Here is a 20555-nt window from a genome sequence, read left to right on the forward strand (position 1 = left end):
TCGCTTCCATACGTCAGGGTAGGGATCACAATATTATCATGTAGTGATTTCTTAACTTTCATACTCACTGTAATGCTACGTGAAATTAGGCTCGACTTCTCGTTCCTATTACACCTAACGGGGAGCGGGGTCCTCTTTCGAGACCGGAGCTTAGTGCAATAAAGAGAGGCAGGACACAAAAACTCTAGGCAACAACCTTTACACGTATATTACCACAGTCAGACACAGGACAAATCAGCAGATATTACAGCACAATACATAGCAATATAAAACCTTATCTAGGATATGTGTATCTTGCAGGATACTTGCTTCTCTGATAGTAATGACAACACAATCAATGCTAGTGTATCAAGAGTGCAGTAAATATAGGCGCGCGCGGGAGGCCCTGGGGGGGGTGAGTCTCACGAGGAGGAGATAGGGGAGGTGCGGGGAGTGACTTGTGACGGCTAGAGGAAAGTTATGGTAATACTGGAGCGGCAGATATTAGCCGTGAAGTTTATATGGTTTCCACTAGCCAAGGGACTTTGGTAATTGATTTTATTCTTGATCCACACTTACTCGGGATACTGGAGTGAGAGAGGGTGATAAACAAGATTTATGGGTAGCGTGGGGGAGGGAGAGAATACCATTAATACTCCCTTTCACAATATTCCTTCACAGTAATGGGGGTATGTCATTATTGGGGAATCTCCAGGCGGCACAGGCTTACTAATTGTATAAGAGGAATGTCATAATCATAGTTCATCAGATCTTGTTCCACACACTCGTCCTTTTTAGCTTCTCACTGTGATCTTATTTACCCCGATATTCACTATATGAAATCACTGCACAATACTTATATTAAGGGAAATCACACTTAACCTAAATCACTCATACTACAGCATCACACGTACTCATCAGGGGGATAGGCAGGAACATGTCGTCGGCGATCCTGCCGGGCTAGGGGCACCGCCAATGCGAGGCGTGCCGAGAGGGCACGGGATAACTCGTAAGGGCGTCCTCTCGCGTCCTGGGCTTCCCGTGGCTTCTGGGCTTGGCTCAGGCGTGTGGCCCTCGGGACTGGGGCCGAATAGCTCCAGGAACCTCTGTGATAAGTCCCGGCCTGTCGTGAGGGCCTTATGGCATCATGGGGGCATAGGGGAGATCACGCCCGGGTGTCCTGGGGAGAACCGAGAGAGACTGTGGGCTGCGGTCTCTAGCGTCTAGGGGCGCCGACAGGGGAGGGCTGCGGCAACGACTTCCACTAGGGTCTGTCAGGTGCGTCTGCTCTAGAGCCAGGCGTAGGGAACAGAGACCAGGGGAGGCTGTGAGGCCTGTCTGGGTCACTCTGGGACAGGAAGCCTGGGCTCTAGTCTCCTGCCGTAGGGACGTCTCTCTCCTTACCTCTCTCTGCACACCCTTGGAGCGACAATAGATCGTCTCACGAGGAAGGGAGCGACAATAGGTCGTCTCTACCAAGACACTCTCGGAGCGACCATAGATCATCTCTACCGGAGCACTTTCGGAGCGACCATAGATCGTCTCATGAGGATGGGAGTGACCATAGATCGTCTCACGAGGATGGGAGCGACCATAGATCATCTCTACCAGAGCACTTTCAGAGCGACCATAGATTGTCTCATGAGGATGGGAGCGACCATAGATCGTCTCTACCAGAGAGGCGTCGTCTGGAGTGTCTTTTACAACTCCATCCCTAGCTGGCTCAACAATTCCACTCCGTGAAGGTAGTGTCTTTCTCCTACGGTGGCGACGGAGTGGTGGTTGCGTGACACAGGGGCGCACGGCCCGGGCTGACATATGTCGCTGTTGCCGGGAGTGGTTGTGACTGGTGGCGGCTGCCCCGTGGGGTCCGTGTGGGGGTGTCGGCGCATCCTCGGGCATACTGAGCTGTGTTTGGCTTGCCCTGTCGTCGGGGGTACTATGGTATATTTTGGGGGCACTGTTCTTTAAGTCACGCATATTACTCACCTCCCTATTTCTCATCACAGCTTTCAGTAAACCAACAACCTTCCTTCCCTGCTGTACCCTTTCACACACTTCATCCCCCAACGCTCCATCCTTACTCATCACACTACGCAAGTACTTGAATGCACTCACACTCTCCATATCCTCACCATCCAACCTCACTGTACATTCTGTGACGTCATTCCTCTCAAACACCATAACTTTACTTTTGTTTACATTAACTTTCAGCTTCCTCCTCCTACACACTGTCCCAAATTCATTCACCAAACCTTGCAACTCCCATTCATCTTCACTTAACAATACTGTATCATCAGCAAACAGCAACACTGGAATCTTCCAGATCTCACCCTCATTCATTAGAGCCACCCCCACATCCACTGCCCTACCCTGCACCTCCTTTACAACCCCATTCATGTATATATTAAACAGCCATGGAGACATCACACAACCCTGTTTCAGTCCCACATTGAGATCAAAGAACTCACTCAGCTCACCATCCACTCGCACCATAGCCCTAGCTCCTTCGTACATACTCTTCACAGCATTCAACAATTTCCCATCCACTCTATGTATTCTTAATACCTTCCACATACCTTGCCTATCTATTCTGTCATAAGCTTTCTCCAAGTCCATGAGGGCAGCATACACTTTCTTTCCTTTCTCTTGATACTTCTCCACTAAACATCTTGGAACAAATATCTGATCTACACACCCTTTTCCCTTCCTAAATCCCCCTTGTTCTTCTCCAACTAGCTCCTCTGTCATATGCCTAACCCTATCAATAAGTATTCTACCATATAATTTACCAGTCACATTAAGAAAGCAAACACCCCTATGGCTACCACATACTTCTCTCTCCCCTTTTCCTTTGTATAAAGGAACAATTATACCTGATTTCCAGTCCTCTTGAACCCTTCCCTCTTCCCAAGCCAATCTACACAACTTCCATATCCACTCCACAACAATCTCACCCCCATACCTCAGCATTTCACCACACACTCCATCAATTCCTGGGGCCTTCCCCAACTTGATCTTCTTCATTGCTTCCACTACTTCCGTCCTACTGATCTCTTCCTCCCTCCTCTCATCTCTTCTTCTCCCAGCCATTCCCCAACCACTTATACTCGCACTGCTGTCACTTTCTACATTCAACAAATCCTCAAAGTGCTCCTTCCATCTCCTCAATTTCTCTCTCTTCACCAACAATCTATTATTCCTATCTTTCACTCCCCTACTATTTCCCCTTTCACACTGCCTTACTTTCTTTACCTCCTTCCAAAACAATTTCTTACTCTCCCTCTCATTTCACACTCAGATTCCTCCCAAACTCTTCATCCACTTTCTTCTTGATCTCCTTCACCAGTCTCTTCACCTCCCTTCTCCTACTCACATATACCTCTCTCTCTTCTCTCTCTCATCTTCTCCCCTACCTCTACTTGCTAACCATTCACTATATGCCTTCTTCTTTTGTTCCACAGCTCGTTTCGCCTCATCATTCCACCATGCTGTCCCTTGCACACGCTTGCATCTCCTCCTCACTCCACAAACTACCTCACACGCTGGGCCTATCTCTTCCGTAAATATCTTATATACGTCTTCCACCCCTTCCATCTGCTCTAGCTCATACCTTCCCATATTCTCACTATCTTGCAAATTCTCCACTCTTCTCACAGGAGCTGTTTCCTCCTGTCTTCCCCTTCGTCTCCTCAACCATTTTCTTTGCAGCTTTACCTTGGCCATCATTAAGTGATGGTCCGAGACTTCATTCCCCACCCTCTCCACACTCTTGCATCCAACACTTGTCTTCTCATTCGCTCATCCACACACACGTAGTCTATCATCGCCTTTCGTTCAACAAGTTCACCATCCATCCTCCTCATTACTCTCCAAGTATACCGGTGGATCATTTTATGTCGAAAGTAGGTGTTGGCTATTGCCAACCCCTAACCAGCACAGATGTCCACCAAAGCACTACCATTCCTATCTACGTCAGCTGGCACACCCCACTGACCAACCACTCCATCCACTCGTACATTCCCAACATTTCCATTCATGTCTCCAGTCAGAAGCACTCTCTCGCTCCTCTCAGATTTGTCCATACATGCTTCTACTCTTGCCCAAAACTCATCTTTCACTCTTGCCACTCGAACCTCTGTTGGAGCATACACACATACAATCGCCCACACTTGTATACCTACATTCATCCTCACCCATACAATCCTTGCACCCACTGTTCCATACTCTCTTATATTCTCCTTCCACTTCTTGCATATCATCAGACATACTCCCTCTCTTTCCCGCTCATTCTCATTAACTCCCGCACGTATACCTAAACTATATTCCCACTCTCTCATCCTTCCACCTTTCCATTTAGCTTCAGTCAGTCCACATATATCCACTCTTGCATCCTCAAGCACCTGAACAATCTCTCTCTCTTTCACTTCATCATTCAATCCTCTCACATTCCATGTTCCCATCCTCAGAATGTCCTTTGTCCGTTCCCTAGTCAACAAGTATGGTCCGTCTTGGTCCGAGGCGCTTTATTCGCCTTTTTAGTTAGTTCGTTTTACAGGGTGGGGCACTAACCCACCACCAACTCTTTTAGTCGCCTCGTACGACAAGCAGGGATACTGGGGGAGTACTCTTGAAAACCCCCTACACCCAGGGGTGGTAATAATATTACTCTGACGTATAAATGCTAACGTGATCAAAGTAAGAGAGAGAGAGAGAGAGAGAGAGAATACTTTGTTGTTATTAAGTTTATTATATCATCATCATCATCATCATCATCATCAGCCGTTTGAGTATCCACTGCAGGACCGGCCTATCCCGACCGAAGTCGGAACAATACAGCCAATGTATCTCTACCAGGTGGCTTAGGCTGTCTGGTAGGGATTGTATGTAGGGTGAGAAGTGCTTGTAAGTGTAATTGTTGTGTTGGAGTGGCTTAGGATGTGTGTGTAGTCTGTGAACCAAGTGTAATCGGTCCGCCCAAGTCGACTGGGTGCAAGCATACTTTACAGTAAGCGACACTGGTTCAATCACAGCACCCCTTGTGTCCGCCAATGCAGTACGTGGCTGGGTGAACACTCCCAAAGTGTATTACCCTGGCGGGGCGCGTACCCTGGCCCACCCGTGTACGAAATGCACACTCTACCATAGTATATATATATATATATATATATATATATATATACCACGTACTGCATTGGCGGACACAAGGGGCTCTGTGGTTGAACCAGTGTCGCTTACTATAAAGTACGCTTGCACCCAGTCAGCTTGCGCGGGCCGATTACACTTGGTTCACAGACTACACACACATCCAAAGCCATTCGAACACTACAATTACACTTACAAGCACTTCTCATCCTACATACAATCTCTACCAGACAGCCTAAGCCACTTGGTAGAGATACATTGGCTGTATCGTCCCGACTTCGGTCGAGACAGGCTGGTCCTGCAGTGGATACTCAAACGGCTAATGATGATGATGATATATATATATATATATATATATATATATATATATATATATATATATATATATATATATATATATATATATATGTGTGTGTGTGTGTGTGTGTGTGTGTGTGTGTGTGTGTATACCACTCGCTCCAGAAAGTATCGGTGCACTGTGGGTCCGATGCCATCCGGAATGATTTGATCATGTGCCAGTGGCAGCCCGATAATACCTGTATATATTATAACATTTACGGCCATTCCCTACTCATTATGAAGGACACAAGAGGTATCTGATGTAGCACTCATTTATCGTCTAGGAAGCCTGCGTGCGGGAGGACAGAACCGCAATTTCCTGTTTCCTTTGTTCCCTGTGTCATAATATTTAACGCATTCCGGACCGACACTTTCTGGAGTGAGTGTACGTATATATAAATTTATAGTTGTTTACCCTCCCACGCACGATAAGTTTCTGTAAGTTTTCTGGCACATGATTTTATTCCCCCCCCCTCTCCGCCACCTCCCCCCCCCCGCGCCTATGAAAACATGTATTCTCATCTTATTTTCGCCACCCATATATATATATATATATATATAGATAGATATATATATATATATATATATATATATATATATATATATAAATCTATCTATATATCTATATATCAATCTAACTATCTATATATATATATATATATATATATATATATATATATATATATATATATATATATATATTCCCATAAAAACTACAACTTATTCGCCAATGTTTGTTCTAGCCGATAAGCAAAAAAAAAAAAAAAAAAAAAGTACGAATAGAAGTATATTAGGCTGGTGTTAATAAACATTTCGGAACTTTTTTTTTTTTTAAATATCAGAACGGAGGAAGGAAAAACAAATGGGGAAAAAAAAAATAATCCATACACCAGATTACTGGTGTCCTTTGTTCATAAAATATCTGTAACAGTTAGACTTGAACAGTTGTAGGTTGAAATTTGGAGGAAAACAACTCTGGGGAAGCGAGTTCCAGAGAGATGCAGTTCGGGGAATGAAAGAATTCTGATAGGCAGAAGTTCTGCAATATGGTTGAGTGACATTCCAGTCATGAGCGCTACCAGATGCCCGTGTGGCACGAGGGAAGGCATGGAGAGGTGGCACCATGGACGCAACTTCGTCTAAGCATTTGCCAAAAAAATATCTGTAAAATAATGCAAGGGAGGCAACATTCCTTCTTACTTGCAGGGGAGGTAGTTTATATGTAATGGCAGGGTTGTTAATGATTCTAACAGCTTTATTCTGAATTTTGTCTAGTTGTCTTAATGCAACCTCTCCACAACCATTCCACAAGGGTGAGCAATATTCAAGCTGAGAGTGCACATGACTTATAAATTATAGCTGACTGCTCGTCTGCGAAGAAGTTACGGACTCTGTACAATAATCCAAGTTTCTTTGAGGCGGTTTTAGCAAGTGATCTGACATGGGAGGTCCAGCTGAGGGCACTGTTAAGTGAGATGCCAAGAATTTCAATACTTTTGGAGATGGGAATATTAGTAGCACTGAAGGTAATGTACGAATCTGGTAATATCTGTCTATTAGTAAACTGTATATATTTAGTTTTACTAGCATTAAAAGAGACAAGGTTGTTCTGTCCCCATTCACTGATTGTAGATAGATCTTGATTTATGGAGATGGCTGTACTGAGTTGAGAGGTAGAGATATTAGACTTTGTAAATGGATGTCTGAGTGTGAATGAACTATGTAGTGTCGAGTCATCTGCATATGAGTGAGTGGGATTGTGAGTGACAGATAAGAGATCATTAATATGAACCAGAAATAGGGTTGGCGCCAGAACTCATCCCTGCGGCACGCCGGCGTTAATTGAGTGGAAATTCGAATATACATCATCTACTTTTACTCTTATTTTCCTGTCACTAAGATAAGAAGAAATCAAAGGAACAAAAGACGTTAGTCCATAGCAAGGGAGTTTGGACAGCAGGGAACGGTGCCATACTCTGTCGAAAGCTTTAGAGATATCAAGAGCTACTGCATGAGTTTCTCCAAAAAGATCAATTGATTGATGGATGGTATGAGTTAAGAGATTGAGTATGTCAATGGTGGACCTTTCGTGGCGAAAACCGTATTGTCTATCACTAATTAAGTTGTTGGATTCAAGATGTTTAACAATATGCTTATTAATTAAAGTTTCAAATACCTTACCAAGAGAAGATGTGACAGCTATTGGTCTGTAATTGGAGGGGTCAGACGAACTTCTTTTCTTCGGAACTGGGTGGATATTGGCTTCTTTCCATGAATTTGGGAATAAAGAAGTACGTATGCATAGTCTGAATAATTTGGCTAGGACAGAGGCAAGTTCAGGGGAACACTTTTTCAAAACAATTGGCGGAATTCCATCTGGGCCTGGAGCTTTGTTGGTAGGTAAATTGTCTAGGATGGATTTTACGAATCTTGTCTGTATTTTAAGTGGGGCAATTTCAGGAGAATCAAGTTCCAGTACTGGGACATTCTGGCTGTTATCATCTATGGTAGAGTTTCTTGCAAAGGTACTAGCAAAGATATCTGCTTTCCCACGTGGGTCATTTGTAATATTGCCATCTGAAGATTTTAGTGGGGGAATGGAAGATGACTTGTTAAAGTTATTATTGAAAGAATTAAGAGCCGACCAGAATATTCTATTGTCATTAGGGTTGTTAAGTAGTTTTGATGCTTGCTTTTGAAGAAAGTTTGATTTAGATAGATTTAATACAGCTTTTGCATGATTTCTAGCAATTTTAAATTGGGAGAGTGATTCAGATGTTTTTTATTTTAAGTAAGAGTTATATGGTAATGACTTTTGGGCTGTTGCTCTGGCACAATTGCCATCAAACCATTTTGGAGAGTTTGATCTTTTAGTGAATTGTTGACTTGGTATGAATAAATCCATACCAGCTAGTATTAAGTCGCAAATGTGGGACTAGGTTGAATTGGGATCACTAGAGAAGAAAGACTGCCATGGAACATCAGCAAGATAATTTCTAAATCCATCCCAGTTTGCCCTATCAAAGTACCATCGGGTCACCCTGACAGGTTCGGAATGGGGAGGTGTAGGAGGGTTAACTAATGAGGCTTTGATGAGATTGTGGTCAGAGGATTCAAGTGGTGACAGTACCTCTATCCTGTATTGATCTGGATTATTTGTCAAGAATAAATCCAAGAGATGGGCATTATGGTCAGGATTATCAGGTATTCTGGTTGGTTGCTTTAACAACTGGGTGAGATTAAACGATTCCGCAAACAGCTCGCATTCTAGACCAGTGTCGTCAGTCCGGGCAGAATGCAATAACCATTCAACATTGTGTATGTTAAAATCACCCAAAATGGTAATTTCATTGCCAAGGGCAAGGTCAAGGTTACTCAACTGAGTGGATATGGAATCAAATACACTGGGTTCCGAAGAAGCATTGGGGGAACGATAAACTACACAGATATATTTGGTAATGTTTTGTCAGTTTAATTTAATCTCACTTCCCAACATCATAGCTCAAATGTTTTCCATCATACAAAAATTTTTATTAGATGTTTAGAAAGAGAATTTTATCAGCTTTCTAATACAGTTTGCAGCTTTTATACGATTTTTTGTTTTCGAGTAAATAGCTAACAACTAAATATCCTACAGGGAACCGATTTTTTTTTGTTCAGGGTGTTCTAGCACAAAGGTTTTCTCGCAGAGGTCATGTTTTTATTTCATCATTTTGTGTAGAATTTCGTGGGCTTTCTCAAAGTATCCACGTATTTTTCATGCGCCTCATAGTTTCCGAGTAAAATGCATAAAACTACTGGGTACCCATGAAAGTGCTGCACTTTTGCCATGCGCACACAGTAACTGTTAGATTCCTGCCTATGTAACAACGAATATTGATCAAAGATGTTACATTGTTATTTCATGTAGGCCTACATACGTAGAATTTTATGCGCTTGATCATGGTTCTTTCAGGAAATCGATACATCCACTACTTTTTGAGTAAATGGACGATAAAGAACAATATAACTCCTAGGGTGCTGTCAATTTTTCCTGACACCCACACCAACGTATTTCGCTCGCTAGGCTTATTCTCTTTTATTTAAAGTATACATGTACAATATCATAAGCTTTTTTATAGTGCTTTCAGATACTCGAAATGACCACTAGTCTTTTTGCTAGCTACTGATGCTGAAGCTGCACTTATATCCAGCTCATATGTGTATATGTAAAATTTTATTTGTGTAAAATATAGAAATAGGTCACTATACAAATCAACAAAATACAGATAACTTCCTTCCTTCAGCGGTGTTGAACTTCTGGCAGGACCTTGAGGGGTTTGAAGATGAGGAGTTACATAATGTGTGTGTGTGTGTGTGTGTGTGTGTGTGTGTGTGTGTGTGTGTGTTCTTACCTTACCTAATTGTTCTTACCTAATTGTATCTTTACAGGAATGAGTCAAGCTCGTACTGTCCCGTGTCTTAAACCATATTTATCGTACATATCCTTAAATTTGTGAATTGTTTTGGCACACACTATTTCATTCGGTAGTGCATTCCATTGATCAATTGCTCTGTTTGGGAAACTTAATTTCCTTACGTCTTTATCACCTCTCTTCTTATGAAGTTTTTTGCAGTGTCCTCTTGCTGATGCTTCCCCATATGTTAAGTAATCATTTATGTCTATTTTCTCCTTCCCTGATATGCATTTATATAGCATTATCATGTCACCTCTTTTCCTTCTCTCCTGTAGTGTTGGTAGATTCAGTTTATTCAGTCTTTCTTGGTAGCTTAGATCCCTTAAGCTTGGTATCCATCTTGTGGTGGCCCTTTGAACTTTTTCAATCTTGTCTATGTGTTTTTTGAGATGAGGACTGCAGACTACTGATGCATACTCCAGGGTTGGTCTGATGAATGATGTTATTATCCTTCTTATCATGTCTCCATTGATGTATGTGAATGCTATTCTCATATTTGCAAGCAGTGTACACATGTTCCGTACCTTCTCACTGATGTGGTCAGCCGGAGATAGTATGTTATTGATAATCACATCTAGGTCCTTCTCTCTTTCCGATGTGTGTAGGGTTTTATTTCCTAACGTATAATCCCAATCAGGTCTTTTTCCACTCTTACCAAACTTGATTACATGACACTTGTCCACATTGAATTCCATTTGCCATGTATTACTCCATTCATTAAGTTTATTTAATTCTTCTTGTAGCTCTTTACAAGAGTCTGTGTTAGTAATTCTCCTTTGTATTTTTGCATCATCTGCAAACATATTTAGATAGCTTTCATTTCCAGTGTTACTGTCTATATCATTTATATACACTAAAAACATGATTGGTACCAGCACTGAGCCCTGTGGTACTCCACTAGTCACTTCTTTCCATGATGAGTAGTTTCCCCTTAGTACTGTTCTCATTTCTCTTTTTATGAGAAAATCTTGCATCCAGCTGTACAGTTTGCCTCGAATTCCTCCTTGATGGTACAGTTTCCATAAAAGTCTTTGGTGTGGTACTGTGTCAAAGGCTTTCTTGAAATCTAGATAGATACTATCCACCCATCCTTCTCTTTCCTGTATTCTGTCTGTTACTCTGTCATAGTAGCTCAACAGATTAGTTGTGTGTGTGTGTGTGTGTGTGTGTGTGTGTGTGTGTGTGTGTGTGTTTGCGTTAAATTCAGTCAATGCACACAATATATATCTCCACAAACACTCGCTGCATTATAGACGTATATTTCACACTACCCCACAAGTAATCTATCAATGTCTGAGAATGGTACAATACCTTTTCACTGAAGTCTGTTGTTGTGTGGCGTATTTGTTCTCTCTCCTCCTTGCGCTACATTTACGCTAACACATGCGATGCACACAATAGATTTCTCCACGAACACCTGCTGCACTATATAAGTATATTTCACACCAAACCATACGCAATATAGCACTGTCTGAGAATGGTACAACACATTTTCACTGAAGTTTGTGGTTGTGTGGAGTATTTGTTGTCTCTCCTCTTTGCGCTATGTTTGCACTAAGTCAGTCAATGCACGCAACATTTATCCGCGAACACTCGTTGCAATATTATACGTATATTTCACACTAAACCATATATATATATATATATATATATATATATATAAATATATATAATATATATATATATATATATATAATAAATAATATATAAATAAATATAAATATATATATATATATATATATATATATATATATATATATATATATATTCTGTATATGGATTGGCCGGGGGCTGGTCTCGCTCCAGCCCACCACCTGTCGCTCAACCAATCACTGGCTGGATGGCAGCCGGACTTCAGCCACCACCCGAGACAGGAGGTTTGTGCCTGTGGACGGCAGCTGCCGCAGTCCAGTCCTCGCCTTGACAGAGTGCAGGCAGCCACCACATAGAGCAGGTGGTGACCGGCCTCCGTACGAATGGCGACCACTGCTTAAAAATCATTTGTCACCGACCAGCCGCAGTCCGTCAGCCAACCAAACGCAGTCCAGCCGCCCACTGGGCGGCTTCCGTGCCACGACATCGGTGGCCGCGGGGAAATTATTCATGCAGCACGAAAAACCTCGAGACGATTTTTTGGTCGCCATGGTGGCCTGCGGCTAGACCGAGATGTATGAAGACCAGTTGTAAACCTCACCAAAACCACCCACGACTTGCAGGTCGTGGGTGGTTTGCGATAAGTCGTACCTGCAGTGTGACTGAGGCCTTACTCATAGCAGTATCCAAGTACTTAAATGCACTCATATTTTCCATTTCCTCATCATTCCACCTCACTGTACGTTCACTGACTTCATTTCTCTCGCAGACCATAACTTTACTCTTCGCTACATTCATCTATAGATTCTGTTCCTTACACACTCTTCCAAACTCATTCACCAAGCCTTGCAGCTCTCCTTCGCCTTCACTTAACACAGCCCAGAGAGTTTCCACACACTGCCTTCTCTCACTAGGGCCGCTCCAAAATCCCTTTCTCTACCTAGTATTTCTTTTATAACCCCGTTCTTATACAGATTGAGCAACCATCGAGACATGGCACATTCCTGTTTCAATCGGACCTTTCAATATGAAAATTCATTCAGTTCACTGTCCACACGTACTGCAGCCTTAGCACCCTTCTTAGCTACATACTCTTCATGGTATTCAGCAACTTCCCATTTACTCCATATAATCTTATTATTTTGCACAATCCATGTCTATCCACCCAGTCATATGCTTTCTCCAAATCCATGAAGGCCGCACACATCTTATTTCCCTTCTTCAGAAACTTTTCCACTAAAGATCTAAGAATGAATATCTAATCTACGCAACCTCTTCCCTTCCTAAAACCTCCCTGTTCTTCACCAACTAATTCCTCTGTTATTTCCCTAACTCTGTCAATAAGTATCCTACCATATATTTTTCCTTTTCACTAAGAAGACAAATGCCCCTATGATTACCATATACTTCTTTTTCCCCTTTTCCATTGTACAGGGGAACATTTATACCTGACTTCCACTGCTCCGGGACTTTACCTTCCTCCCAGGCCAATCTGCACATCTTCCACATCCATTCTACTACTATCTCTCCCCCATGCTTCAGCATTTCACCACACACTCCATCAATTCCTGGAGCTTTCCCCCTTTTGTCTATTTTCATTGCTTCCACAACTTCCACCCTACTGATTTCATCCTCACTTCTCACATCTTTTCTTCTCTCAGCCATTCCCCAGCCACTTATACTCGCATTACTTTCATTCTCTGTGTTCAACAATTCCTTTAAGTGTTCTCTCCATCTGTTCACATTTTTTCCCTTCTCCATTAGTAATGTCATTTTTATCTTTCGCTCCATGACTAGCTTCTTTAACACCCTGTCTAATTCTCTTTACCTCTTACAAGAACACTTTCTTACATTCCGCCCACTTTACTCTAAAATTCCCTCCAAATTCGTCATCCACTCTCTTCTTACTTCTCTTACTAATCGTTTCACCTCTCACTTCTGTGTCAGCTTCCTCCACACCCCAGTTTCTCATCCTCACACTACTCTGCTTTCTTTTGTGCCACAGCCTGTCGCAGCTCTTCATTCCACTATGCTGTTCCTTGAACCCACTTTCGTCTTCTCTTCACCCCACGCACCACCTCATGTGCTGCACAGATTTCCTTTGTGAATATCTTCCACACACCTTCCACTTCCCCCATCTGCTCCAAATCATATTTTCCCAATCGCTCCTCCACTTCTCACTTATATTCTGCCTTTTTCCCATTCTCTTGTAACCTTTCCACCCTCCTTGTAGGAACAACTTCCTCTTGTCCTTCCCTTCTTCTATCCCTTCACTTCATTTCACCCTTGACTTTCACCACCACCAAGTGGTGGTCAGTGTCCACTTATGCACTTGCATCCAATATACTAGCGCTAATTCCTTTTTATGACACAGTGGCCATAGTAGCGTGTACTGTGGCTGTACTTTCTGTTCATTGTACTCCTTCGTGACAAGCATTATCTTCTTGTGCAAAAATCTGGTTACAGCTCTGCGTTCAAGCTGGAGGGATGACAATTTTAGACCAAGTAAAAGTAGACACAGTATAGCCAAGGTCAGTCAGTGCATAAACCTGTATTAGTTAACAGTGAAATAGGATAGCCAGCTAGTGACAGTCATTACACTGGGTATGTTTTCACTTGAAGGAACTGGGTCATTTTCACAACTTAATTACGGTTGTTTTCACCTGACAAACATCCTTAACCCCTGAATTCTAGCTCAGGCGATGACCAAGGCCCGTATTCTCATCGGTTAAGGAAGCCCACTAACACCTTTTCCTAAACGATTTATTGTGATTAATAGTCTTTACTATTCTCTTCTGTGTCATTAAAATCATGTCGTACCACCATACTCAGCAAAAACATCATACAGGTTTATTTTACGCATGCGTATTCCAAAAACAAATCGGTAAGGAAGAGGTGCTACGGAGCGTTCTTACCCAACGAGAATACGGGCCCAAGTGTAGTCAGACGAGGATGAATTTGACTATACTCTTTCTACGCTAGCTTGGCTCAGATTTTTGTCCTTTTGCAGTTGACAGCACGTGCGTAAATGACAGAAATGGTCAATGATGTGGTTTCTCATCCATTCCATAGCACTTCTTCGTGACTAGCTTCATATTCTAGCGTAAGTCTGATGTTAAAACTCGGCATGGAAGATCAAGAGGTGGCAATATTAAGCCATGGTAAAGACAGCCAAACAACCAAGGAGACTCATTCCAACCTCATAACTAAGACTCATCGAATTTCGCGCCACCATGACTTAGTGTTCAAGTTATGAGGGTGGCCCAGTTCCCTCAGAAGCACACCAGAGAGTGTCAGATATACCTTGCAGACTGACTACACCTGGCATTAACTACACCTGGCCATTAACTACACCTGGCATTAACTACACCTGGCCATTAACTACACCTGGCCATTACCTACACTTGGCCATTAACTACACCTGGCCATTACCTACACCTGGCCATTAACTACACCTGGCCATTAACTACACCCGGCCATTAACTACACCTAGCCATTAACCACACCTGGCCATTAACTACACCTAGCCATTAACTACACCTGGCCATTAACTACACCTGGCCATTAACTACACCTAGCCATTAACTACACCTGGCCATTAACTATGTCACGAATCAATTCGCGACATTTCCCTTTTGTGAGAAGCCACGAACTATTAGTGGAAAACTCACTGCGTATCGCTCAGCTAACCGTTTCTCTCTCCATTTCGGAGTATACTTTTCAAAACATTCGTCACCGTTTTCAGGGGTGACCGATTTAATGCACGTCACTAAGTGCGCTACTGAGCGATACTATTGTTTCTTTATCGTTCGCCTCTGCTCTCCTCAACCGTTAGCCACGCCTTATTCCGGTGGCTTGTGTGTTCTGCCTATGCATTATTTGAATTCAGTCTAGTGTTTGTTGTGACGGAGGAAGGTCCTGTGCTCCAAGAAGTGTGAGAGGTCGCTAGCACCCAAGCTCCACTGAGACAGTTAATCCAGTCCTCTCACCCCTCAGGTGATACATAGCATTCATCGACTGGTATTTCCTTTTTTGTATAATCCTAGTTTTAAGAGTTTAGTTAAGGTGTTTTTTCCTAGGCGTAAGTATTTAGCTATTGCGTGAGTGAGTGCGTCTCATTGATTTGATTTGAATTGTAACGTTAAATTTATTTTTTGTAATTAATAAATTTAAGTTCTTTTTCTTGAGCTCAGTGTAAAGTAAAATCTTGTTTCATTTCTCCATAATTAAGCTTATTTTCCATACAGCTCCTAGCTTGCATAAACGTTTGCTTTCATAACTGGTACTTAGACCAGTCTTGTTGTATTAACTTAAAATCCGTTGTGCCAGATAGGAGTTAATGCATCAGCAAGAACCTGATGTTATAATTATTAGTATTAGTTATTTATTGTCAGGGGTGATGTAACTTTCTCCAGAGGCTAACAGTACAGTAATTCAGCAATTGTGAGTAATTAGTCTCTGCTGTGTACTGTTGAGGAAGTTTATAAATTCTCGTTCTTAGATAATCTTAGCAAGTCAGCGTAAAGTAATCGTTGCTTGATGCAGCAAGACAATCATTGTCTCTGCTCTTCAATATTATTGAATATTATTATCAATTTAAATAACGTTTAACCATTTATTCCAAAATTACCGTGATATTATAAAAACCCCGTGACAATTGGCGACCTCATTCCAGGATATTAACTCCTAGCTCTAAAGCTATTCACGAGATAGTGCTCACTCATTCATATTTAGGTATTTATCATTAAAGTTTATAGGCACAAGCTTACTGGTGTTTACCCTTAATTTAGCAAGTGAATTTTGCTTTATTAATCAATAGAATACTTAACTCTAGTTTATTTTTGGTAACGCCAGACGATTTTATTCGCTTCTGGGAAGTCGCCGTACCCATTGTGTTTATCATTGAGTCTTCCCAGTCATTTACACTTTTGATTTATTCTTTGCCAGTTAACTGGATAAGACTGGTCACCACTAGCTTGTGTCTGTACTCTTTACTTGTGTTTATTAGTATTCGTTGCTAAGCAGTCAGTACTCAGTTTCGGTTACTTGGTAAATTGAGCTAGCATCATGGCTACAGCTGTATTTTTACAGGAAGCCAAAGATATGGGTCTTTCGGACCCAACCGAAATTAAAGAGTATATACTCTCACGGCATAATCAGGAGCAGCAGCGCGAGAATGATGCCCGTGAAGAGCGTAAGATTCAGCGCGAATACGAGCGAGAACAGCGTGAGGAACGCGAAAAGGAGCGCGAGTACGAGCGAGAACAGCGCGAACACGAGCAGAAACAATACGAGCTCGAGTTAGAAAAAGAGCGACAACAGCGCGAACACGAGCGAGAACAGCGCGAATACGAGCGTGAACAACGAGACAAAGAACGAGAACATGAACTTGAAGTGCTGAAGCTCAAGCGAGATTCCTTGGCTTCAGACACGTCTGGTGCAGTTGGTCCAAGCTCCACGAGCGTTCTCCCTGCACATGTCCCCACGCATCAAGCTTCCTTCATACAAGGAAAGAGAGCGAATCGAGCCGTACATAGCTCGTTTTGAGGACATGGCAGACTTATATCAACTGGATGAGGCAGCTAAGCGGCTTCAGTTTCTTAGCCTATTTGAGGGCCCTGCCCTCGATATTCTCCACAGAATTCGTGGAGACAATCTCACATATGAGATGATGAAAGCTGCACTCATTAAGGCGTATGGTCTCACAGTAGACGACGCCAAAGTTCAGTTCATGCGAGCTCGTCTCCAACACAAGGAGACAGCTGTTCAGTTCCTTGATTGTCTCACAGCTTACTTAAATGAGTGCATGGAGAAAGATGAAACTCCTTCCACGCGTGAGGGGATAATTGACCTTATGCTGCGTACACAGCTAGAGAGGTCGTGGCCTGCTGAGCTCATAGCACAGCTTAAGATCTGCCAGGTGAAAGATGCCAGCCAAATGGCAGAGAAGGCTGACGCATTCTTTACTGCATACGGGTATCAAGCTCGTAAGCAAAACACCTGGAGCAGAAAAGATACTGCCAAGTCTGGGAAGCTGTCTCAGACTGAATCCCAGCACCAAGGCCGTTCTCAGAGTAATGGCCAAGGTCCAAAACCGCAGTGGAAGGACCAGGGGAAAAACACTCAGAAACCTGAGTGGAAGAGGTACAACAAGTACCCTAACCAGCAGCAGTATCAGCCACGCAACCGACCGACGGGACAAAGTTTTTCACCACCAGCTCAAAAGAGGCAGGAAGCTAATGCAGCCTTCATTCCTCAGCAGCAGCCTGGTGGTCACGTCCCTACCAGTGTGGGTACTTCCCCACAGTTCACTAGTCCCACAGTGACAGTGAACCCCCCTCCACAGATGGCCAATGTTCCATCTTATAACTCACAAGGCACAATGTTTGCCACATCAATTCAGCAGCCTCATGAGTGGCTAGCTGCTTCCTCCACAGGCCCCACCACAGGTGACAGTACCTTCCTTGTTCAGCCAGGGTTTGTGGGAGGCATTCCTGTGAAGGTCCTGAGAGATAATGGTTCCTCAGGTTGCTCTGTTAAGCAGAGTTTAGTTCGGCCTGAGCAGTATACAGGTCGACAGATCCATGCAAACCTTATTGATGGATTTGTGAGATTGTTCCCTGAGGCATGTATCCAGGTGGCATCTCCATTTTATACTGGTACGACACTTGCAGTTGTCATGCCAGAGCCTCTATTTGACTTAATAGTAGGCAATATTCAAGGAGTCAAGGATAGTTGCTCCGATGATGACGCTACTCAGACTTCGGCTGCTGCAGTAACACGAGCCACGGCTGAGGCTCCAGATTGTGTCACCCCAGTGATCATTGAATCGCCGCAAGATCTGATGTGTAGTCAACTTGTTGTACAAGAACAACATTCTGACCCGACACTTGCTGCCGTGCGGATCAAACAAAAGGGTCGAGTGATAAAGTATTCACGGGGAGGTCGAGCCAAGTTCCTTCGTAAACAAGGATGGCTCTACCGTGAGTCACGAACACCCGAGGGCGAGGTTCGACTGCAGTTTGTCGTTCCCGCCAAGTACCGCTTAGCAGTGTTACAATGGGGTCATTGTTCAGCCTCAGGAGGTCACATGGGCAAAAGGAAGACCCAGGGCCATATCCGAGCTGACTTTTTCTGGCCAGGGATGGGACGGGACATAAATAGTTTTGTCCGTTCCTGCAGTGTGTGCCAAAGTATCACCACTAATCAGGGACATGCCATTCCTGTGCCATTTGTAACTACACCTGTAATCTCTGAGTCAGTTGAGAGACAGGGTAGTGGTAATGTGGGTGCAGACCTGACGTCTCGCCCATTGGCCCCACAGGACACATTATGTCCAGGGCTTGTACATACATATTATGTACCGTAAGTTAAGGGGGAAGTTGAGAGGCGACTTGAGGCTATGGAATACCCAAGTTTGCACAAGGATTCTCAGCTTCCCGGTACTAATATAAGTATTGTACTGTAGGTTAAAGGGGAAGTGAGAACTCCGCAGAGGCGACTTGAGGCTATGGAAGACCCAAGTTTGCACAAGGATTCTCAGCTCCCCGATACTAATATAAGTATTGTATTGTAGGTTAAGGGGGAAGTTAAGAGGCGACTTGAGGCTATGGAAGACCCAAGTTTGCATAAGGATTCTCAGCATCCAGGTACTAATAGAAGTACTGTAGGTTAAGGGGGAAGTTCGAGAGAGAACTCCGCAGAGGCGACTTGAGGCTATGGAAGACCCAAGTTTGCACAAGGATTCTCAGCTTCCCGGTACTAATAAGTATTGTACTGTAGGTTAAGGGGGAAGTTCGAGAGAGAACTCCGCAGAGGCGACTTGAGGCTATGGAAGACCCAAGTTTGCACAAGGATTCTCAGCTCCCTGCTACTAATATAAGTATTGTATTGTAGGTTAAGGGGGAAGTGAGAACTCCGCAGAGGCGACTTGAGGCTATGGAAGACCCAAGTTTCCACAAGGATTCTCAGCTCTCCGATATTAATATAAGTACTGTAGGTTAAGGCACAGGTTGAGGACCCGTGTGCGGTTCGAGGCTATGGAAGACCCGAGTTTGCACAAGGATTCTCAACTTGCCAACCATAATCGTGTGCTATAATTAATGGCGACCTCGAATGTACGTCATAGCACTGACTGCTAGGCAGAGAGAGTAATTGTAACATAATAAAATTTTGTCTCATTGACACTTTTGATGCTCCACCTCAATTGGTTTTGCAGGTTCAGCAATGGGCGTAGCAGTTTTGCTGTGCGGGCCAGCTGATCGTCTGCCGCACGCTGCCGCCTCTTCTCCTCTGCCTTCGTCGTCGCCATGTTATTATTTACTATGTCATTTTACACGTAGGTACAGTTACACTACAACTGTCACACCTACACCATGTATTACATACACCACGCTACACAACAATTAGTTGTCAGTGTAAATGTAGCGACTTTTCGCTCAGTTTGACCTGAGTACAGGATTTTCACCATCGTCACAGAGTTTTTCCCTCAAGCTTGCTTCTATTAACGTAAATACGAGGTTTTTTCGCTCACTGGGGACTGCGACTTTCTCCTGTAGCAGGATAGCACACACACCACAGTGTGAATCTTGTGCGAATGACTTAGGATGTGTACATATATATATATATATATCCACAAATTTTTTCCCATAAGGAAAAAATTTAATTTTGTAAGGGAGTAATGTCACGAATCAATTCGCGACATTTCCCTTTTGTGAGAAGCCACGAACTATTAGTGGAAAACTCACTGCGTATCGCTCAGCTAACCGTTTCTCTCTCCATTTCGGAGTATACTTTTCAAAACATTCGTCACCGTTTTCAGGGGTGACCGATTTAATGCACGTCACTAAGTGCGCTACTGAGCGATACTATTGTTTCTTTATCGTTCGCCTCTGCTCTCCTCAACCGTTAGCCACGCCTTATTCTGGTGGCTTGTGTGTTCTGCCTATGCATTATTTGAATTCAGTCTAGTGTTTGTTGTGACGGAGGAAGGTCCTGTGCTCCAAGAAGTGTGAGAGGTCGCTAGCACCCAAGCTCCACTGA

The sequence above is a fragment of the Coenobita brevimanus genome, chromosome 104 (assembly GCF_032717465.1).
Source record: "Coenobita brevimanus isolate Jiangsu-jjx chromosome 104, ASM3271746v2, whole genome shotgun sequence".
Classification (NCBI taxonomy): domain Eukaryota; kingdom Metazoa; phylum Arthropoda; class Malacostraca; order Decapoda; family Coenobitidae; genus Coenobita; species Coenobita brevimanus.